This window comes from Argiope bruennichi, chromosome 9 (genome assembly GCF_947563725.1).
Source record: "Argiope bruennichi chromosome 9, qqArgBrue1.1, whole genome shotgun sequence".
In the NCBI taxonomy this organism is placed as follows: Eukaryota; Metazoa; Arthropoda; class Arachnida; order Araneae; family Araneidae; genus Argiope; species Argiope bruennichi.
In genome coordinates this window covers 72,737,977-72,762,934 of record NC_079159.1, presented here as the reverse complement: position 1 = coordinate 72,762,934, position 24,958 = coordinate 72,737,977, and the positions used below count along the sequence as shown (strand labels likewise).

General features: G+C 29.3%; 1 non-coding gene across 1 annotated transcript; it reads right to left on the bottom strand.

The window, feature by feature from the left end:
* Positions 1-2,920: 2,920 nt before the first annotated feature.
* Trnar-acg (transfer RNA arginine (anticodon ACG)) lies at positions 2,921-2,993 on the bottom strand. Its single transcript has one exon. It is a non-coding gene; the product is annotated as a tRNA-Arg (tRNA).
* Positions 2,994-24,958: the final 21,965 nt, after the last annotated feature.

Genomic DNA, 24,958 nt, shown 5'->3' with positions numbered 1-24,958 from the left:
CTTAGCAATTTCAGAAGTTTCGAATTAAATCTTTCATATTTTTAAAGCTATTATTTGCATTTAAATAATAAATTAGACTGGCAATGAAAATCTCAGCTACAAAAAATGATTAAACGGGAATTTGATTTGAAGAAAATTAATGACTGTCATATATCCATAAATAGTGAATGACTTCTTTAGATTGTGATTTAGATTGTGGGTACCTGTTTTATGATTTAAATAGATGCACCCACTTTTGACATCTATGAATCGATTAGCAATTATCTGATACAAAAAGTAGTCTATAATTTTTCATTGTATTTTAGTTGTAAGATCTATCATATTACAAATCTTTTGGTCTTTTTGTTATATATCAAGTTGATTGAAAAACAATTTAGCACTGTATAATCAGACTTATTACAATCAGCATATATAGCTTTAAGTTACTTAAAAAAGTGTTCATTTGTTCATGTAAACAAGAAATCGGCAAAATTACGGACAAAAAGTAAATACATTTATGATCAATCGCAGAGCTAGAATAGAGAATTAGTTATTATTAAAAGTAAGCATAATATGTTTTTATATGTTTTAAATTTATTTTGAAGTTAATCTAATTGGTGGACTGTTATATATATGTTACGGTTAAAATACATTCCGTTTGTATAACTGCTGAAATTATTAGCCCTTAAATGCATGAATTTTTATTTTTAATAAAAAAAATTTGAAATCAACCGGGAAATGGATGTAGTTAATAAAAAAAAACCATAAAATTTTTTTTTAATTCTAAAAAAAAAAAAAAAAAAGGCATATTGATATACAGGGTGGTTATAATTAAAGTTCCATTTTGGAATGATCATAAAAGAAAAACTACTGGATCAAATGTTATCAAACTTGGTAATAGTTTAAATAAATAGTTAAATAGTTTAAATAAATAAAATTTGAAATCAATCGGGAAATGGATGTAGTTAATAAAAAAAAAACATAAGATTTTTTTTTAATTCTAAAAAAAAGGCATATTGATATATAGGGTGGTTATAATTAAAGTTCCATTTTGGAATGGTCATAAAAGAAAAACTACTGGACCAAATGTTATCAAACTTGGTAATAGTTTAAATAAATAGTTAAATAGTTTAATAGTTTAAATAAATAAAATTTGAAATCAACCGGGAAATGGATGTAGTTAATAAAAAAAAAACCATAAGATTTTTTTTTTAATTCTAAAAAAAAGGCATATTGATATACAGTGTGGTTATAATTAAAGTTCCATTTTGGAATGGTCATAAAAGAAAAACTTCTGGACCAAATGTTATCAAACTTGGTAATAATATAAAAGAAGAGATGGGAATTTCTTTTCCACCAGAAAGTTCACAAACTCACCACCAGGGAAGAAATGGCGCTGTATGCAATATTGTGAAACAAAATAGGATATGAAAACATCAATTTAAAATGTGTTTAATCATTCCTGAAACGTGTTTGCAAAGCATGTTCAATGAGTATTATCTCAAAAAGCACTATTTATGTTGATAATCTGAACAATTTGGCGGAACTAAAAGATGTTATACACCGACATATGCGTAACATTCCTCCTGATATGCTAAGACTACTGTTGAGATTGCAGTAATGCGATTTAACTTGCTTTCAGAAAATAGTGGACGCCACTTTGAACATGCTTTGGAAGACGTTTTAGAAGCGATAAAACACATTTTAAACCGATGTCTTCCTTCATGTCCTATTTTGCTAAACAATATTGCATACAGCGCCATTTCTCCCCTGGTGTTGAGTTTTTGAACATTTTTGGCGGAAAATATATTTTTATGACCTCCTTTAAACTATTGCCAAGTTTGATAACATTTGGTTCAGTAGTTTTCTTTCTTTGATCATTTCAAACTGGAACTTTAATTATACCCCCCCCCCCCTATATTTCTACATCATCATGAACAATCACTCCTTGAGTTTTCCAAATCTAATGTGTACAATAAAATAATATTTCAAACATAAAGAGTATCTCACATTACAAAACATGAAAATTCATGAAACAATTATTTTCAGCATTTAAACATAAAAAAAAAAAAACATTGCATTTGCTATACGATCACTATGTTACATAGCAGAATTTCACATCTCAGTCTGTTTGACAATACAGGCTAGTGACCAACATTATCTTTTCGTACATCCACAGACGGCAAAGGAAGAAGTGATCCTCTAGGTTTAATGAATTTATGTAGAATCGAATTTGCGTATTGATGTATTTTTACATCTTAAAAAAAGTGGATTTTTTTTTCTTGCATAAGTTTATCAGTATATGGAAAAAATATAAATATTGTTCATTACTCTTACCTAGATTTTATCTGAAAAACAATTTTTATTACTTTTTATAAAAATAATTTGTAATTCGTAATACCCGCCGAAATGAAATTGTACTCGGACGGCGCGCCAATTATGGAAATTGCACACAGATAAAGAAATAAACTGTCAAAGATTCTAGTTGCTTCAGAAACAATAAAATAGTTTTGGTAAAATTAAAATTTAAAAAAAAAAACTCTATGCTAAGGTTGCTACATTATGAGTTTTTAAACATAGGTGCAGACCTACATAGCTATGTATTTAAGGGTTAAGTCATTAGGAATAAAAGTCAGCATTCAAACATCTCAAATATCCACCTGGAAGATACGTAATTACTTCACTAACATCAAAATATTGCATTTCTTTATTTATTGTTTCTCCGTTCTTTTCTATAAAGTAATGCGTTTATATTTCATAACTATATGTTTCGCAAATTTATTAGGCCCTAAATTCAATATAATTAAAGCAGTAAAAATATAATATAAATAAAACGGATTTTTCTCATAAATAAGTAACATGTATATATAGTGATATTTTAATATTTAGTCTCTTTCATAACAAAATTAATTGTCCTAAAACTCATCAAAACTACTTCCTCCGAGCCAGCCAGGATTCGAACCTGGAATCTCCTGATCCGTAGTCAGGCACGTTATCCGTTGCGCCACTGGCCCTTCAGGAAAGTTTCAAAAATGATGAAGGATTAGGTTAGATTTAAGGCTCATGCATCTAATCTTTTAGAGTCTATTCATTAAGTAGACAATTATTAAGTTCAGCCATTGCTTGGGGGCCCTGCAACTTTTTTTTGGGTGGGTTGAAGTATTTACAGATAGTCTAAATTTGAATTTTCATTTGATTTAAAAGCGCCAAAGAGGTATGTACCGAAATTTAAATAAAAATCATGTACCATTTAAATTTGAAAACATTTGTGATAAGATATTTTTCATATTTTCAATCTTGTTATCTTGAGACCACAGCTGTAGTTTTGTGTTCACTTTTGGATTAATCGGGCAGCAAAAAGGTATCCAAAATACAGTACAAATGCTACTTTCGTGGCAAAAATCTGTATTTTGTAAATATCGTTCGACAATGTCATGCAAATTATTCGTGACCTTACTTAAAGTTCACAATATTATGCGGAGGAAGTGAGATAAGAGCTTTATTGAAGAGTATGAGAGAAATTATCAAGGAGAAACTTACTCTACAATATATATACTCTACTGATGTGGGTTTTTTCCCTTGTAAATTACTTTTAGACTTCTAAGCATATAAGCATACTGAACATTCATTGATTTTGTCGGTTTGAAGGAGATTTAATAAAGGAAACTCGAATCTTTCAAATGTGTAGACCACTAAATAGCTGCTGAGAGATCGATGCAGTACTTATATATAGCCCCTAAATTTAGAAAACACTTATCATACAAATGAAAAGCACTAAAACTCTAGTGGTATTTCCTGCGTGGAACATTGTTTAAGACGAAAACTAGTCTCTTTAACTACATAAGATAACGACATCTACCGTGTTTTAAAAATTCTAAAAAATTTTTATATTTTCCAAAGGTGATTTCTGATATAAAAGGTGATTTTTTCAAATGAAGAGAAAAATATAATTTACAAACTAAAACTTAGTCAAAGCAAGTTTGATCAGATTCAAATACGTATAGCATTTACAGACATTTAATACTTCCTGTAGCAGGTAGCATACAAGTAGTGGGTGCGCCATTAAGACAGCAGCCTCACGTATGTGTCTTGGTGTCAAATCACATTACCAAATTTCCGGAACCAGCTTATTCACCTGATTATTGTTGACACCGGATTATTGTCACCTGATCAGTGGTAGAATGTGTTTAAAAGGGCAACAATCCGCAATTTCCGAAGAAGTGCAGCGACTGAAACACTGGAGGTAATGGGAAGAAGCTTGTAATCTACGTTTACATCTCTTTCTATGAATGATGGCGAAAATACTTAGTTTGACGAAATAATTACTTCGAAGAAAACTTAAACTAAACAGATTCCATCTGTATTGACTCTTCCACTGTAAACTTTTTGAACTAGTAATGAATGTAATTTTTAATAAGATTTCATATTCCTTTTAGTTTATTATTAGGATTAAAATTTCAAACAATATGTATAGAATTTAATTTTTTTTAAATTTTTAATTGCTCACCTCCCCCCTGATAACTGACGAACACAAATAATGATTTTTGCATTTTAAGTAACCGTATGTAGATTTCTTTCTTTCTTGATTTTTTACTGCAGAAAATAAACATAAAAATTCATTTGTACTGACATAATTTATTGCGGCACTTAATTATTAATTTTATTACATAATAAATTGCGGATAATTTTATTACATTACATAAAAATTGAAATGACTACCATTGTTACAATTGTTCTTCTAGAGTTTTCTTTCTTTTTAAGGAAGTTTCTACAAGGAAATACCTAAATTTCATTTTTGTTTCTAGAAATATTCAGTCGGTTCCCGGTTCCCGTGACGTTTTATTTTGGTTGCTAACTGAGTCATGTGATTTGAAGTTATATCCTTAAACATTTAACTTTTATTTTAAGTGATGCATTATAAAATACTTAGTACGTCGTCATAAAAAAAAAATAAAAAAAAAATAAGCATTGATATGTGTAGGACTCAATCCAAATAGAAACAAAACTATATATCTTCAAATAGCTGAAATTAACTAAGGAAATATAAGCTGTTATTCTCAAATAATTTCCAAGAACTAGAAAACTTTCAAAAGGATAAAATTTCTAAAAAAACATACGCCTACTTGGTCAATAAGAAAATCGAAGAATTATCGAAATTCTAGATCAGGTTGCTAGAATTTTAAAGATTGCGAATCCTTTTCAACTGCAAAGAATTTCTACGACTCTAACCTTAAATTTCCACCCACAAATTTCAAATACACTGAATAGTAAAAAATATAAAATACAATTTTAAAATTCTTCTAACTCAGATGGCTGTCTGAATTTTTTTGTTTGTTTATAAGCTGTTTACGGTTTCATCCTCACCAATATTTATGTAACTTATACCGGTTAGAATCGACACCAAAAGTATAAGCAACTCTTGTTCTAGTTCAGGATTTATCACTAAATTCATGGTATCTGGTACTGTATCTCTATACTTATTCAGAACAGGAGATCGGATGATTTTATTTTGAAAAACGAAACTCATTTCAATTTAAATATTGCTTCTTTCAGTAGTAATTAAACACTACATTTCAAAGGGGGTTGTCAGTTTGTTGAATTTGGAACAAAAGAACTAGAATTATTAACACTCCATAACTGATTTATATACTCAAAATATGTGACTTACTGACTGATATGAATATCATTTATCGACAACACAATTATTAACAAGTTTTTTCTTTAATCTATTTATTTACAGGTTTAAAAAATATAAAAAATTATCTTTAAAATGAACCTAGGATACTTGCCTTCACATTCTGGCAAGATTTTAGTTTATGCTTAAATCTTCGAGAGTCATCCAGAAAGTAAAGATCGTTTGGTTATACAAAATAAAAATCACAAGATTTATGAAAAAAAACAAAAACATTCTGCTATATATACCTGAAACATCTTTCACTTCTCTGCATAATCATCTTCTCCGTTTAAATATTTATCGTATGGTCCCGGGTTTCAGAATTTCCATGATCTAACCAGTGTTCGTTGCATTCAAACAAAAGATTGCATCATCAATTCGAGTGAGAAATTTTTGATTATCCACCCTATAGTCCGAATTTCGCTCCTTGCGATTTCCATCTTTTCCATAAGCAAGAAGAATTTATGGGTGCTAAACGTTTTGGAAATGACGAAGAGTTGAGAATGCAATGACTACCTAATTTAATGAACTGAGAGAAGAAGAATATTTTACGAGAACTCTAAAGCTCGTGACCAGATACGATAAGTATTTAAACGTAGAAGGTGATTTTATAGAAGAAGCGAAGGAAACTTTAGGGTTTTTTTTATTTTTTTTATTTTTTATTTTGTATAACTGAAAGATCTTTAGTTTCTATATGACCTCGCATATAACAATGAAATGTGCAGCAATTTGATTGGATTGCAGTTGATGCCTGGATTTGGCCTCAAAGATCAATATTTCGGAACTATTGTTCATTAATGCCATGCAAGTTATTCTTAGTCTTATGGGTGCTAAACGTTTTGGAAATGATGAAGAGTTGGAGAATGCAATGAATGACTACCTAGTTTAATGAACTGGAGAAGAAGAATATATTACAAGAACTCTAAAGCTCGTGACCAGATACGTGAAACATTTAAACATATAAGGTGATTTTATAGAAGAAGCGAAGGAAACTTTAGGTTTTCTGCTTTTTATTTTGCATAACTAAAAGATTTTTCAGTTTCTGTATGATCTCTCATATAACAGCAATTTGATTGGATTGCGGTTGATACTGGATTTGACCTCAAAGATCAATATTTCGGAACTGTCGTTTACTAATGCCATGCAAGTTATTCTTAGTCTTACTTAAGGTCCACAATTTTATGCAGAGGAAGAGAGATGCAATCTTTATTCTAGAGAATGTGAGATAGTTTTAAAAAGACCACTCCTGTTTATTTTATTTGTCAGGGAAAATATTAGGTAGATTCCTATAGGAAGACTACTTATTGGAATGGTTCTCATGGCAAGACTTCGGAAAAATTTCTTCCATTTTCACTGATAATGGTTATCAGAACCCAAAATCACCCTCTGTTCATATATATATATAATATATATACGTGTATAACGCTTTGCACATGTTATCTTGTGAACAGTATAAGTAGAGTAAATTTTGTTTGGATTTTAAGTGGCTTGGAGTTTGTTGTTAGAAACGTAAAAATCTCGGACGAGGTGGAAATAGTGTGGTGGTGGGGGGGGGGGTGAAATTTTCATTTCGTTATAACTTTCTTAATATTAACGATAGAAAAATAAATCCAATTAACCAAATTAGCGGCTCATTAAGACGAACAACTTTTTGTATTTGAAATATTTCTGTAACTGCAATATGTTAGAAGTTAGGGGATGAAAAGAGATTTCCAAGACCTAATTTTGACTGGTTCTAACATCAACAATTTATGTTGCCAGATAGTAACAGATATAAAGGAATCTACCTTTGCCTTCCAGCTTGCCGAGAGGGGTTTTTTTTATATTATTGAAAGAAGTGAAATTTTAAACGTTTCGCTACTATTCAATTAAATATTGCCCCCCTCTTCCTCCCACCCCCAAATTTAACTTATGCCGAAAAATTGGCTTAAATATTACAAGTCATGCTATAAAACTGATAAAAATAATGCTACAATAATCTGGTCTTTCTGTTCAGCTATTTTGAAAGTATTCTTATTTATAAAGAATACTTTTGAAACTACAAATTTCTGTAATCGGTATTTAAACATCTCAATATTTTACAAACGTTTTCGTTTGTGAACTATTCAGAACTTCTCATAGGTATAAGAATTTTTAAATATTGAAATAATTGTTAGATGTTAAAATATGATACTAATGAAGTGAATTAAGATTTGAATTTTTAAAAATCCGAGCATTTTCTCAGCACTCGATTTTTTTAAAATCATATTTGAGCTTTAATTCAATTATTTTATCTGCTTATGAACGAATACAGATTTAATATTTATTAAGAGAATGAAAAGATAGTTGATTTCAAGGATTTACAATAATTAAGAACCTAAGTTTCCTTATTATTTTTACCTCATTTAAATTTAAAACTTATTTACAATATTTCTAATATTTATTATTACAATATATTTACAATATTTTCGACTTATTTTTGATAGTCTCGTTTCATTTAAACTTTCCCAATCTATTCACAGAAAAAAAATAGCGGGAAGGGGTTTCTTAACACTTTCTCGCATACTCTCTAATAAATTTGTCATGTCAGAGAACGCCCTGCATGACACTGGCGTACAATAGTTAAGAAATATTAACCTCTGGCGCGAAAATAGCATTTTTATGAATCTATCGTATAATCCTTGGCGAGGGTTTTGTGATTAACCCCTGTCATGGGTAATTTGATATATTTAAGCCTCGGCGTTTTTGAATTATCGCGTTAACATGTTTCTAAAAGTAGAGACCGACAGACAGTCAACCCGTTGTTGGTTTTGTCTAAAATTTCGATAGGTGTCGGCATTATAGATGTTAAATTTGTTTACTGAATCTCAAAACTACTATTCAAAATCTCGAGTTCGAAATTTTTGACGTTTACTATATTTTCTCTATACTATGTATACAAGAAAGTAAAAATAGATTAAAATTAGTCACACGTTTCCATTTAGCTTGTGAGTGTGATTTAAAAATTACTTGCAAAAAAACAGAACAACTTAGGATAGATTAAGGTTTTTAATCATCTTTAAGGACCACAGAAAGCAGCAAAAGATAACACAAGGGGAAGAAAACGTTCCATTTCTACACACAAACAGAAACAATAATAGCAGAAATTAATGATAACAATAACAATATGAAACGACATCATATTATGGTTTTCCACCAGACTTGATTAAACTACCCTTTCGGTCAATAACTAACTAAGCGTGTGCCCCATTCTAGGAATTGGTATAGTTAACGCATTTATAGTCGGATGGAGTTTCACTTGCAAAATAGCACTATGTTGGGATAAATAATGAATTAAAAATTATGTCTGCGATGTTAAATCAATGGGTGAACAATTTGTAGTAAGATATGTACATGTAACGAATAGATTTTCTGGGAAAGAGGTAGGCGATGACATCTTTAAATGATTTCTTTGTTGTCTTTTATGATTGTTAAGGAGAGTGCTCAATTCTCAGATGAGATTTTCTTTGTTAAAACCATGATCAAGAAGCAAGCAGCGTGCTTGCTCTGAATAGGAAGAAAAAGCAGCACGTGGGAAAGCATTCAGAATTTATTTATCTTCAAAAGGGAATTTTTCCGTAATTTAGCTGAGATAGCATTTGTTTTAAAGAGACATAGAATTAAGAGGACGCAAAAATTAAAGGAAAGTTTGAATTAATGTGATCAGAAAATAATTTATTTTAATAAAGGGTATAAATTAAAATTATTACAGTTATATCGAGTAATTATAAAAAAAAAAAAAAAAAAAAAAAAAAACCCTCTGAAGATGTATGAGTCATACAATTCAAGAAAACAGAATGGGATTTTAATGTTTACGCCCAAGAATAATAAGAAAACAACTGCCCATTTCTGTTCCATTACAATTAGAAAATTTTGAAAATATTAAAATCAAAATGAATCAAATTCAAAATTTTAAATTCAAGTTTTTAATCAAATTTGAAATTTATTGAAACGGAAAAAAAATCATAAATAGTATTAACTCTTTGACTACCAACGGGACATATACATCCCACTAACTTTTTAAAATTAGCTTAAATAGTTCTAAGTAAAAATGTTTTTTTTTTTTTTTTTTGTGGTGGTGGTGGGGGTTTTAAAACATTTGAAAAAAAATCGAATAGATTTGTCTACTACAGAAGCTATTATCTTCATTTTCTATGCAATTGCAGAAAAAAAAATATTTAAAAAAATTGGTTGTCAAAGGGCTAAATGATACTTGCCGCACTAAACGAAAAACACCACGATAAACAGTGGCCATGAAATAGAGTAAATAATCAATAATGAGGAAGAAGCATCAGAAAATTGAGCATTTTATAGTCTTTCACAATTTTCTATTTGTAAGCACATAATAATTTAAATGTTGGGCACCAAATTTCACATATTTAGATACCGATTACAGTAGTAAAACTGAAATCCATAAGATATATAGGGATTATTCCAGAATTTTATAAGTATGACCAGTTCGTTCATCTCTGCACTTTAAACCAGTTTTCATAAACGTGTTTCCTGAGCTTCAGAATTAAAAATATTGCTAATAGTATATATAGAGAAAGAATTTGTGATACAAATTGTGTATTTTGTAAAAATCTATAAATATATAATGCTAACGTGACACAAAAGTCGTTCTAATTATTTATTGTCGAATGGCAGCAGTCAAAAGTAAACAAATGCCTTCCAAACGTTTTAGACTGTTTCATTGAACGTTTTCATAGCTGTACTTGATTCAACGTTTTGCTACTATGTAACGGAGTTATTTACAACTATACTAATTTACAACTATTTAATGAAGCTACAAAATATTTTTAAGTGCTTGAAAGAAAGCTCACCGATCAGAGAAAAGAAGATATAAAAGAAATCAGCAACAAGCAGATATTTTAATCTCATTAAAACAAAAAAAATTAATCAAGAAATGTTTTAACATTTGTATATTGTATATTAATTATAATTTGTATATTGTATATTAATTATAATTAACATTCGTATATTAATTCAATTGTAATCATAATTTCATTAATATACGAATTTATTTGAATTATCATGGTTTGCATTTATCAAAATGTAATATATATATATATATTTTAAGTTTCATATGTATATTTGAGTTATATATTATGATAAAAAAAATGAACTTTTACTGTGTCCCAATACGTTTTTGAATGACTATACACTTTTGAGTACACTGATTCAATTAAGCTGGTGCTTTTTATCTCATCAAATAATAAGTTCAAAGTTCAAAAAATTCCTTCCATATTAATAGCATAACAGTCTAAAAAAATCAATAAACTGGGAGAACAAGTTGGTCACCAAAGTTTTAGACGGCTAGTTTTATTAAGAAAAACATTTTCTTAAAATTATTGCTTTTCCATAACCGTGTTGATTATTGGCATATTTTATTTGCATTCATTTATCATGAATGTTTATTTATGGCTATTATAAGTTATGCCTGTTTAACCCTATGAGCCCTAACCGCCCGATATCGCCCCTTTCGACAGGGGACTGACTCAGGCGTTTTCGGGTTGTTAAATAAGTTTAAGGGGTGAAAAATATTTCTAGACGAGCTCTCATTTAAACTCATTTCAATTCATTTAACAGCCCCAAAGCACCTGAGTCAGGCCCTGTCGAACAGGGTGATTTCGGGCAGTCAGGGTTCATAGGACAAAGCTATTGTTTACAAATTTATACCAGGAAGATTCTATTGATTTTTTTTCCTCCTTAGTACCCCCCCCCCCAAAGAAATCACAGTTTTATCTTCTAGGATTACTTTTAGTTTCTAATTCTACACGGTTAATCACTGAATTATGGATGTATTTAACTCCTAATTTGACGACACATTTTATTTGGGACATTTATTAATATTTCAATCCATTAAAAACACAAACGATACAGAGACACTCAAGCATTTCCAAGTGAATATTGCCTTTTAAATTAATTTTTACTTTTATTACAGAGTTAGAACATCAAACATATTTATCCATATATCGTTTATACACTAGTCATCTCAATTATATATATATTCATATAACTTCTTAGATAAAAACGATATCATTGGTCAATGATCATCACTGGAGATCATATCAATTGCATACAATTATTTCAAAACGCAATTATATAGCATCATACATAGCAAATATATTTATTACTTTATTGTATACTAGCCGCCTTTGGCGACCAGCCGGTTCGCCAGTATTACCGCTCGCTACAATTTTCAATTAAATATTTTAAGTAACTGGTCTCTTAATAGATTCCCAAACAAAACATTTTTAATCTTCAAATTTTAATAGTCATACCAAACTTATACTGTTGTTCAACTTTAATTTAAAGTGGAAATGCTGAAATTGCAATTAGTATAAAGATATTTTTTAATGAAACCAATCTTTTTATATTATTTATCATTTTTATTGTTATTTTGTTTATTATTATTATTGAATATGAGTATTGCAAACAGAATCGCTCGGTATTTAAGTCTTATTTGAACTACAAAATATTTTTCATAATTTATGTAATATCTCAAACAATAATTCAACAAAAAATTCTCAGATTCAGCATGAAATTCAGTTTTTAGTTTTGCTTTCAAAAGGATTGAAATGAAATCAATAAAAATATTTTGTTCCGGCCTATAAATATATTTCAAAAATTATGAAGTCTAAATTTAATGCAGTAAGGTATCAGATTCTGAGAAATATTCTGGACACACCAAATTTTAAATAAATGAATGAATGTTTCTATTTTCAGCGATAAACTAAGACTTATTTATGAAGTTTTGAATGTTAAAAATTTAGAAAAACTCAACATTTTCATAATCTTAGGCCAATTAATCTTGAGAAACCTGCGCGCTGATTGGCGTATTTTCTTTGAAACGATCGATGGAAAATCTAAAATTATCCTTTTTTTTTATTGAATAGTGATATTCAAATTTTCATAAATCAGTCAGTTTAAGTGACTGATTTAGTTGATTGGAAATTAACTCTTTTTATTTAAAATATTAGTGTTTCAGGAACATTTTGTTATTCGTGATTTCCACAGCAGAAGCTTTATGTAAAATCAAAAATTCGTTATTTATTAGAGCATTTATTGAATCAAGTTACATAAAATATAATTATTTTCCATTTAGACCATTTTAGCAGATCTGTGTCTTACTAAAGGTTTACAAATTAACTGTGTGGCCATGATTTGAATGGATATCCTGTTCATATTAAACAAAACTTGCCTTAAAATAAAACTGATTTATTGGATTAATAATATAGAGAGTGTAAAAGATCATAAAATAATTTTTCTTGAATTTATTTTTAAAAAAAATAATATTTCATATTTGTTTCATTTCCTACAGACACGTGCCGAAAATTATATTTTTGCAGATTTCATTTCCAAAAAGATTTAATTTATTTTCAGTTGGAGCTTTAATCAATGTGATGGCAACACTTTGAAAAAAGCTAATTTTTCCCCATGAATGCGAAACGTGCTCGTGCAGCTTAAATTTTATTTTTATTTTGTACGAAAAAAATTGTTGAAAAATATAGTTAAAATATTTATTTAAAAATTCATTAAAAATAGAAATTTAATTTTAAGGTTAAAACATTGGTATCATTTAAAAGATAAATTTTTGATCTTTAACTTCATGTAAAAATCTTTTTTGTGCGGTAATATTTTCGGAAGTTATAGCAGAAATAAGCAAAATTTCGCTTATTTTTTAAATAAATAAAATTCTAATTAAAAATTCGAAAAAATAATCCTCAGGTGCACATTCCCGGCCTACAAGGTATACACGTGCCAAATTTGGTAGCTGTATGTCAAATGACCTGGCCTGTAGAGCGCCAACACACACACACACACACACACACACACACACATTGAGCTTTATTATAAGTATAGATGTAGTATAAAGTATAGTAATCGTCAAAAATTTGAACTCGAGAATTTATGAATCTCTATTCTTTAGACCTGCTTGAGTTCAAAAAACACATTTTTGTAAGATGTCCATCTGTCTGTGACAAAGATAACTCAAAAATGCTTTGATCTAGACTGATGAAATTTGATATAGGGTTTTACACTGAATTTGCAGCTTTCTATCAAATTGTGAGCAAAATCTGTTCAGAGAAAGTCCGTCTATCCGGCTGTTCGAATATAAATTAACACGAAATTACAAAGCGAAGAGAGCTAGATAGATGAAATTCGGTGCATATATTTAACATTTATAATGTAGACACTTCCTTAATTTGGAGCCAAATCCATTTACAGGTTGATTATCGGTCTATACTTTCAAAATCAACTAAACACAATAATTCAAAAACACAGTGACTTAAATATATCAAATTTAGTATGGGATTTTGTGATTCCAAATGCAGTTTTTTATATATCTTTGTGCTCATCGTTGTGAAAAACGAGTCTAAAACACTTATTCGATTTTTGGATTCTATTAACCAGATGCCAGATATTAATCATCATATAACTCGTCAAGGACGGCACAATAGAATTCAGTAAAAATGCTAAATTTCATACTGAAAGTTAATATTTCCTAACTATTATAAGCTAAGGCTATGCAAGGTGCTTCTCCGGCATGACAAGTTTATCAGAGAGATGCGAGAAAGTTTTGGGAGACTCCAGCTAGTTTAACCTGTGAATTAGATGACAAGCATTCAATTTTATCCATCCGTTGTTATTTGAAATAAAATTAAAAAAATAAATAAAACCAAATAATAAGCAACAGAGATTCTTTAGCATGTCCTAGCAATTTCTGGCTTTTTAAATTATTTGCTACTTTTGCTTAGTTAAAAAATAAAATTTTCTATAATTATATGCGCTATGGTTAGTTATATTTGCAGTATTCGCCTACAATATTAAAAGGAAAAATTCAACTGATTCAAACTTGATCTTTTCTACTTTATCAGGAGCATTGAGTTAAACTGTAAATCTTCCCGTAAATTTATCCTTGGGGTCATCGAATTAACGTATAACCAGCTGCTGATTTCCTAACCCGTGATGTCTGAATAGATACAACACATTTACGAATTCCCACCATACAATTCAATGGAATTCGCAGGCAATGAAGTTCCCTGTCGATTCTCATTGCCATTTAGATGTTGAAAGGGCCACACCTGTAAATCGAGATCACAGGAATGAAACCCCATAAAAAATATAAAAAAATAAACGCTGCCCCCACCGATGACATAAATAAAGACTAAAACCCTGTCGACCCCGTCCATGCTTACAGTGAGTGAGAGTGGTTGTCGTCAACCCTAAATTGGGGCCCGCATCATAAAATATGGGGACAACTTGTCCATTGACTGTTAAATTATGGCCTCTACACTCTAAATTGCCGATGCTGTAATGAATACCAATTAGGATTCCGAGGGGTCAGAGATTAAAATAACTGGAACCGTAACGCTATTCTGACCATCGGAAAAATGGAGGAATCTGATGGTGCAAAAAATATTTTTTTTTGAGGGGGAGGGGAGTAAAGCACTAAATGTTTTAAAATCGATATGATATACTACATGCTCCATTATTAGATTACATTTTTTTTTTTTTATTTAAATCACTTTTTTATATTGATGTTCAAATTCCTTCAACAAATGCATTCGTTTTGTTTTAATCGATATATTGCATATCGATATATGTGGAATTTTTAAAAGGAATTGTGTTATGGAATAATTTATTTGATAAACTATCTTTTTCCCTATTTTTAATTTTATTGAGATGTGATTTATTGAAATCGAATATTTGTCACCAATAATCAGATATATTTTATGAGCGAATAGAATCTCATTTCAAACAAAGTATAAGCAAAAATAAATATTCTTGAAATTCATACTGTTAAAAAAACATTTAATGTTTGAAAGTTTTAATGAATTTCCATCGCCTGAAGCTTTGTTCATTGAAAGAATTAGAATCAATGAAATTATTCATTTTTAGTCTAATACACAAGGTGAAAATTTCATACGAGAAATAATATCCAAAGTACAGACAATAAAGAACCAAATATTTCATCTTATTTTATTTGTTTTTTTATTTATTCATTTATTTTGTTTTGAACTTTTGGCCTAAAGTTGGTATAAATGCTAGCGTTTATGAAAAAAAGCAATATTTGCCATTTTGTTCTTATTTTCATTTGTCTGATATAACTTAGTATGACATGCTTAATATTTGGGAGCGGTAACATGTGCATAATTAGTTTTTGTGCTATAAAACTAGTTATACCTATAGGGGCAGTCCGTGAAGAACAAAAAATACATGACAATCTTACTGCACAAGTCTTCAAAGATCTAATTGCATATTGCCCGACCTTGCTGTCGACTTCTTTGACATCGGGACATTTTCCCTCAGGAAGATGCATAATTTTCCAAAATCAAATCACTGAGATGTATTTGGCACTTTTATATATATATATTGATACATGATTAAGGAGCATATATTTACCCCATTCTATGTTGTTTAACAATAATTGGTATCACCTAAATTTATTCTTTTTGCAAAATAAATAAAAAATAATAATTTTCTTATTAAAAATAAATAGATAAATGAAATAAAAGTCTCTTTTTGTTATCTTTTTTTTTCGGACGATTAAGATAACTTAAACAAAATGAGCGCAGTATATGCAGCGCTTACACGAATTTACTCCATTCTGAAATGCTTATCAACAGTTTTAATTTTTCTACAAAATTATTCTTTTTGAGGGAAAAAAAATGGCAGAATGTAGGAAATATTTTTTATTTTTTTGAACAACTGGGAACTTAAAATGAGCGCTATATATTTAGTTTTAATATATTTGTAAGAATTGGTTTTGAATTGTTTGAATGATTACTTTTTTGAATTATAGAAATGATTACTTTTTTTCTTTGAATGATTACTTTTTTGAATTATAGAAATGATTACTTTTTTCTTTTCTTTTAATTTCCTTATTCGAATGGATAATTTCATAAATTTTCAGTATCGAATACGATATATTAATTTGCTTAACAGTGATATATCATGCAGTTTAACATAATATTTATCATGCAGTTTAATGTCTTTAATAAAAGTACTGCATATAACTTAGAATATTTTGTAGATGCAAAATACATTTTTTAAGTTCATTCATCTAATACAAAAATAGATTGTTTTTAAAGTTTTATTTTTTTTTAAATTTGGCAAGAGATTTTTATTATTAATACATTTGAAAAGCTTAAATGAATTATATTAATTTCACTTAACTGTCTAGCATCGGACTACATGAAAATCATATCTTGGTCATTCCATACAATTTCCAGAATTACTTAATCATGTATTGAGATCTTTTATTTCATATTACTTCAGCTTTCCATATAATTAATAATTCTTTGATATTTTTTTTTTCCTGTTTGCAAACGATTCATGCAAACAGCATATAAAAATATCTCAACCTTAGATAGATTGATTTTTTTTTTCATTTGTATATTTTTGGGATTTTATTTTTGCTTTTTATTTTATTGAAATTAAAAAAAGTTACATTTTCGCTTTCTTAAGAAATTCTAAGGATGTTTTTCCTCTTTTACCGCAAACGACAAGCTGTATTCGAAATTACATTTTGAAGCCATTCCTTATATATATATATATATATATAGAGAGAGAGAGAGAGAGAGAGACTTTTTATTGATAAATTTTTTTTAATTTCCAGGTTTGCGTCGTGAAGTATTTTTTTTCCATGCCTAATTTTAGAAAAATATTTAAAGAAAAATGCGTTAAATATTATCAGTTCGCAAATATACACATTTCGAATATTTTTTTGTTGCATTGAAGTCAGTATAAATTTGAACTAAAACCAAATTTATGAAATTTACCAAAATAATTTTTAAAAATAAAATAACAGGAATTTCTCGGTTATCAGGTATTGTATAAATCCAGTCTTTATATATATATACCCAGGCCTTTCTAGCACGGAGCGTTATATGGAAGCAAGTCATTGGATGAAGGTATCGCTGACCTTGAAAGAGGTCAACAGTTGGATATTTTGCTCAGATTGTAAATAGTATTTAATAATATTTACTATAGATGGTATAATTTTCTGTATAATTTTGTACTTATCGCTCAAATAACATAGTTTCTTGGGCGACGGTTCCTCATTAAAATACATTTTATTGTGAGTCTCAACAAATTTGAAACTTTTATAAATTCGTCGGTCCTCTGACCTGACATTTGAAGAATTACTGAAAGTCTATCGCCCATGGCATTTTCCATATAAAAAAATTGCGGCATTTCTTAGCTTGAGATGAGGAAATTTTAACCTTTCAATTTTATGAGAAAACAATGTATTATTTTCTTAATAACATAATTTTATATTATACCGACGGCAGAGAAATTTTGCCTTTTGTGATTGTTTGCTTTATGAAAACGAATGTAAAAAGAAAATTTCTCAATAATTTTTTAATAAAAGAATCGAAATGTATTCTTAATATTAAATGCTTATGAATGCTTTGAAATGAATTCATAATGCTTTGTGCCTTATGAAATCTAAAGATTTAAACATCCTATTTTAGTAAGCATGGAAAAAATTCTCTCAATTTTAAAGCGATTCTGTTTCTGTTCATTTCAAGGCTTTTTTATAAGAAAGATAAAAAAAAAGTATTTATTATCGCTATTATAAAAATTAGTTTTAGTGTTATATTAAAGATGATAGTAGAAGAGGGGGGGGGGAGAAATATTATCTCTGATAAATTATATATAACTTTTTTTTTGTCAGTCAATTGACGTTCAAAATGCTCTTAAAAACTACTGACAAAGTATAACAGTATGGATCTTCATTCTTTTACTCTACGGTTATCGACTAATGCAAATGTGTCATCCGCTGTTTTTACCGATCTGCCAGGTGCGGAGTCGGTCGCGAGAGCTTCCCGCGCGATAAGAGGACAAAGAAAGTGTGATTAAAGATTCTAAAAGCTGTGGTCAAATCGAAACTCCTCCCCCAATGGGGTTGAAACTAGGAGACAAAGCCCCGCCTTGTCCTGCCCACACCTGTTCGACTTTAGCAATTGGACAGGTGAAATCAGACAGGTAAGACCTTAATTATATGGTATCGTGCTGCCATCTGTTGGGAATAAAACCAAACTCAATTTGAATACTTAATTCCGTTTTACCTCTTGTTAATGGTAAGGGAAGCTAAATAATCTTCCTTGCGCTCAGAGAGTAACTGATGGGACTGACGTAAGTAGTATTTAAATCCTTTTTTTTTTTTTTGTGTGTGTGTGTATGAGCTTTCTTTAATATGGCTTTTATGAAAACAATACTTACTAATATATATAGTTAATACTTGTAAAAGCAGTTATTAATAAATACTGCCTGCCTTGTAAAAGCAATGGCAGTATTTACTATTGCTTTTGTAACAGTTTTGCGTTGTTGTATAACGATAAAAATGTTAGAGCCTTATAGCTTTCGTAGACAATTATGATTACTGCTAAGACCGAAAAAAATGGCATCTATAATAATATCATTGAATAGGAGATATATAAAAAATGATGGCCCTTAAAATTTTTTTCAATGATAAAAATAGTATTAGTGTTTTTTTTTAACTGATTAACTCCAGTATTAGTACAAGCTCTCAACCATTTAGTGTTAACTACTAACAACCAACTTCTTATTTCATCAAATAATAGAAACTGATTTTTTTTTCCCCTCAGTGAAGTTTGAAATTTTAAATTATTAATATTCAAATATCAATTACATCGTTTTCAAGTATTTATACATGTTTTATTTTTTTTAATAATTTATACGCTTTTTTTATCTACCATTGTAATGGTGAGATACGCTTCTTGCAGGGTAATACTAGAGGCAATGATCAAGTTAATAACACTCAAACTACATAAACTATTGTCTAGGGCCGTATAATCTGTAGAAATACATCGCCCTCAAAAAAAAATTTATTAAATGTTTTAAAATAACTATAAAAATTTAAGGCTTTGAAAATTAATCTGTGATACATTCCATTGGCTGGGTAAAGCTGAATTATATATAAATATTTGATTTTTCACTGATTTACAACGAAACATAGTAATGTCACATTTTTACTACTTAGTAATCTGATTTTTTCATGCGTGGTAAGTGTCGTGAAAAAAAAAAAAAAATTTTTTTCCCCTCTCTTTTAGTAGATTTGAGATTATTTCTAGACAAAATAATATTTGAAACACAAAGTTTATGAACTCCTTTTCATTTTATAGCTGTTTTCTATGTTTGAAGAAAATTTATTTCATAGATGCTTGTTGATAATGATGATGTTTGATATATAGATGTAGTTAATTTGACATAAGCTTTCTCACACATATATCAGACTGACAGCCATTCATTTGCTTTTTTTTATTCGTTGCGAACTCAAAGCAACATGTGATCTGAAAGCGATAAGTTGCTTTTTGTGGTTGTCTTTTTTCCGTACAGAATATGCAATGAAGTCATGTTTTTGATATTTATCTCGGAAATGGGGAATGGTGGTGGGGTTGTTAGACGACCATTGATGGTATATCTAAGAGTTATCCAAATTTATATGAAATAAAAATTTTTTTAATCGGATCAGTAGTTGGGAGGAAGGGGGGGGAAGAATGATACTTTAATTTTTCTAATTATTTTAAATATATAGATTTTTTAATAAAAGTTACAGTGCAGTATATTTAATTTAAGAGGTGCATATTTACAGCACTACCGAAAGATATGATGCAATTTGAGAGAATAAGGAGTTTCCGAAATTTATTTCAATCCTGCCCTAGATTGTGTTCTAAGTCAAGTAACTGAAGTGATGGAGTTGATGAGAAGTCTTATATTTTTTGATGAATGTTATCAATGAATTTATTTAATATTAGTGAATTTTTTTATTACTCAGTTTTACTCATTTTTTATTGATTAATATTTACTCTTTTTTTTTTTTTTTTTAAGTTTGGCCGATATGTTATGTTTTTATGAAATTATTCATATTGGTTTAGTTTAAATAATACACATATGGATTTCGTATCATTTTCATCAGAATTAATCCAGATTTAATATGATGTTGATATTTGGTTGGGTTTGGCTTGGTTGGTGTTTCAAAATTCTGTTGGGTCTTAAAATTTTTAATTAAAATTTGTTAATTATGAAAAATATATGATTTTTCTTCTATAGATGTCAGCATAATAAATGTACAAATAGCCACCAAAAATGTAATATTTAAGTTCTTTATCTTTCTTCTATAGCCTTGTTAGTTTAGGATAAAGTTAATGAGGCGATGGAGGCATTTAGACAGTTAAAGCTGAGGAGATTCTATGAAACAAAATAATTCGAAGCAATTAAAGTAATAAAAAATTTTGCATAGTAGATTTATAATTTAGTAAAATTTTCACATAATTGTTTTCGAACATTGGACGAAATCTTTCTTTTGATATACATATTTTTCAGAACAATAAATACTAATATCAGACATAAAGCTTAAAAAATCAATAAATAAGGGTTTTCCGAACTTCTAATCCGAATCATTCTAGCACGATAATCTTTCAAATTTGTTATGTCTATCTTTATTTTATTATATTTATAAATTTTGATCTTAATTTTTAGCAGCAGCAGTAGTGTGTTCATTAAAAATAGAATTTCATATCTTCGCACTGCTGATCAGTATAAACCTAGCAGCTAAAACAACGACAGATTTTGTTATAAAATATATTTAAAAACTTAGAGGGGAAGAAATAGTATGGATACAGAATTGTTATCACTGAAATGCGTGTTTTATTTGCTTATATTTTTCAGTTTTAAAGCGGTGTAAAATTGTTTTTTGTTCAATAATATGGTTCGATATAAGAGAGGAAAAACACTATAGTTTCGATTAACTTTTAAATAATTAAAACTCTTACTAAAACTGAAAAAAAAGACAAAATTTTCTCGCATACACTCTGCTAAACTGGTCATATCAAAGAACGCTTCCCATGGTATTGGAGTATAGTAGTTAAGAAATACTAACATTTGGTGAGCATTTAACAGTTTTATTGAATCTGTTATGTCATCCTTGGCGAATTATTTGGCGATTAATCCCTGGCATGCGGGACTTAAATATATCAATTTTGGTATGTGATTTTGTGATACAAATGTGGTTTTGTATCAAAATTTTGTTTCAATTCGTTAGGAGAAACATTCTTAAAACACATATTCGATTCTAGGATATTATTAATTGAAAGCCAGGGATTAGTCACCAAATAACTCGCCAAAGATAACACGATAGATTTAGTAAAAATGCCAAATTCACGCCAAAGGTTAATATTTCGTAACTATTGCACGCCAATGCTATGTAAGACGTTTTCTGGGATAACATCTTTATTAGAGTATAAGCGAGAAATTTTAGGGAGACCACTTCCGGTGAATTAATAATAATGACCGGTGACATAACAATAATATATGTATAATAATAATATTTATGTGTAATAATAATAACATGGTAAATAAACAATTTTTATATGTACTTGTTATTTTATATAACTGAATATAAGTAACCTAGTCATTAAAAGATTTTTAAATATGGGTTTTTTTTATTGTACGCAAATGAATATAATAAAATTTATATTGTATGTAAACATTGTTTTTACGTATCATTATTATTATATATAAATGAGTATGACAAGAGTAACGCTGTAAGTAAATATTGATTTCCATATGTGGTTGTTGATATATTTAAATTAATATATAAAGAATAAATATAATATAAAAAGCTAATGAAACGATAACGCACAGCTAATCACAGAACACATAACAATCAGTTTCACGAAACAGCCAATCAAAAGCGAGAATACCTATCTGCTGAAAAGTTACTTCTCAACTCAACATAACATCGCTTCCAAATTCAAATTCTAAAGAATTCTTTCACGTTGTTTGTAAACATTAATTTTGCTTAAAAATGGTTGATAATCTGAATAGTCAATGCATCTATACTACTATTATAAATGTAAAAGTTTGGATGGATGGATGGATGTTTGTTAGTCAATCACGCAAGAACGGCTGAACAGAATTGGATGAAATTTAGCTGAGAGATAGATTATAGTCTGGAATAGGACATAGGCTACTATTTATTCCATTTAATTGAGTGGCTAATTGTTTATTAATTAAAAACTAACTTTCCCACCAAAAATCGCCAAATGAGCAAAACTTTAGGGGGTTTTTTCCCCACGCCAATGAGATTAGGCTTACCGTGATTTTGACTATTATTTCAAACGATTCTGTTTATTTTCTTAGTGTTCGATACATTTAAAATTAAAAATTTTGAATTAATCGATCTTTCGGATTCATTCTGAAGTACTTTTGAATTAAAATAAAACAGAATAGGAAATTAAAAATTTATAATCTATATTGCGTTACCCCAACTGGCGTAGAAAATTCATACATTTGTGTTGCCCAATTGGCGTGAAAATTCCCGCATGCGCAGGAGTAAGAAAATATAAAGTCAGTGATGCTATAAATTCCAATCTATTTCCACGCGTAGGAAATCGAGGGTAAAAGCTAGTTTATTATAAACGCCATCGATAGTGACATGCAGCTGAATATTCTGAAGTTGACCGTACTTGTCGGCAAAATAACGATGTAATTAACATGCGCCATAGGAGTGCTCAAAAAGATGATTGCTTAGTAATTATCGAGGATTGGCAAGCGGTATCAAGCAGAGTGATTAGCCCCTTAGTAAAGAATAATGTAGTAGTTAGATTTTTTTAAATTCATTTAATTCATTGTGGTCTTCAGTACGAAATTATCAAATGCTAATACAGATCTATTATTGTTAAACAACATTATTTTTGAAAGTCTTATATTCGTCAACTGATCACTCATCGTATTTCAATATAATTTTAGACGGGAGTCTTTCTTTTCGGAAAGCCTCCAACGGAATCTCCGCGAGGCGCACACCATGTCTTGACACCAGAATCATTTGTCTCCGTTAGTCTTTGGTGCAAAAGGCGCCACTTACCTAACTAACACTAATCACTATCATTCGCTCGCCTAACTGGGCCAATCATAAGTGGCCCACTGTCATTGCACCACTGGCCGAAGAAGTGTGACTGCGTGGCCTGTTATTACAGATGATTGGGCCTGCAAAAAAAAGGGGGACGGTTCTTTTAAGATCCATTAATCTCAATTGTGATGATATCAGGCGCAATTGAAATGTGTGGTTTTCATTGGACACGGAATGCGTTCGCGTGCGTGGCGTGTTGACGGCGATTTTTTAGTTGCAACCTTGCTTTTTGGCTTGCTTCCAAACAGAATTAGTGGTCAGCAGTCGATTTTTTTTAAGAAAGGAGTGGGACAAGTTTGTTTGAGATGCAGCAAAGGTTTGGGGAAGTCAATTAAAGTCGTTTCGTTTTAAATTCTAACTGAATATGCAATGATTTCGTTTTAAAATCTACTTGTTGAATATCTTTGATACTTCAGAAAATTTTAAAATTTTACCATTTTAAAAAGATTAACGATAAATAGATTGAAAGATTATAATTTTAGTAAATGCTAGAATGTAACATTTATTTCCTCGACTTTTCAGAATCAGATTTAAATATATTAAATTTTAATAATTTAAGATGACTTTCAGAATTTGAATCTTCTAAATAATGTGTATGAGATTTTTTTTTTTTTTTTTTGAAATTTTAAACTCATAAATTTCTTATAATGTGTATTTTTTTTTTTGGTGAAAATTTAAAGATTTCTAAAATTTTTAATTTATTGGTAAATGGTTCCAGAAAATTCAAAAATTATTGCCCCAAATTTGTTATTGTTAAGTCTTTAATATTTCATACTGTCGTTTTTAGCCTGCATGTATTGTCGTATCTACCATATTAAAATGATATATAAATGAATATCCAACCTTGATTCAGAATCTCAAACCACAGTCTGCTAGTGAAACGTTCTTCGTATGTGGACGGACACCCATTATTTTGTATACACAGATCACATGCTAGATTTCATTAATCTAAGTCATTTCATTTACATACATACGAATGCACAGATAAACAACAGGTCAAATTTTTAATGGGTTTGATTCAAAAAATGATAGGGATCTAAACTTTTGATGTTAAACTGTATACTGAATTTAAATTATCTAACTCCATAAAGTTTGTAATTATTATGTTTCTTCATACTCGGACGGATAGATAGAGAAACTTCGTTTAAAATTTGATAAAAATTTACAACTATGGTGTAAAGACTATATATCAGCTATCATTCGTCTCCATCAATGCGTTTTTGAGCTATCTTATTCACAGACAGACATTTCCATTTTTCTTTTCGAACTCAATGAAGTCTGAGGGCCGCGGTGGCCTGGTAGTAAGGTCTCGGCTCATGAGCCGTAGGGCTTCATGTTCG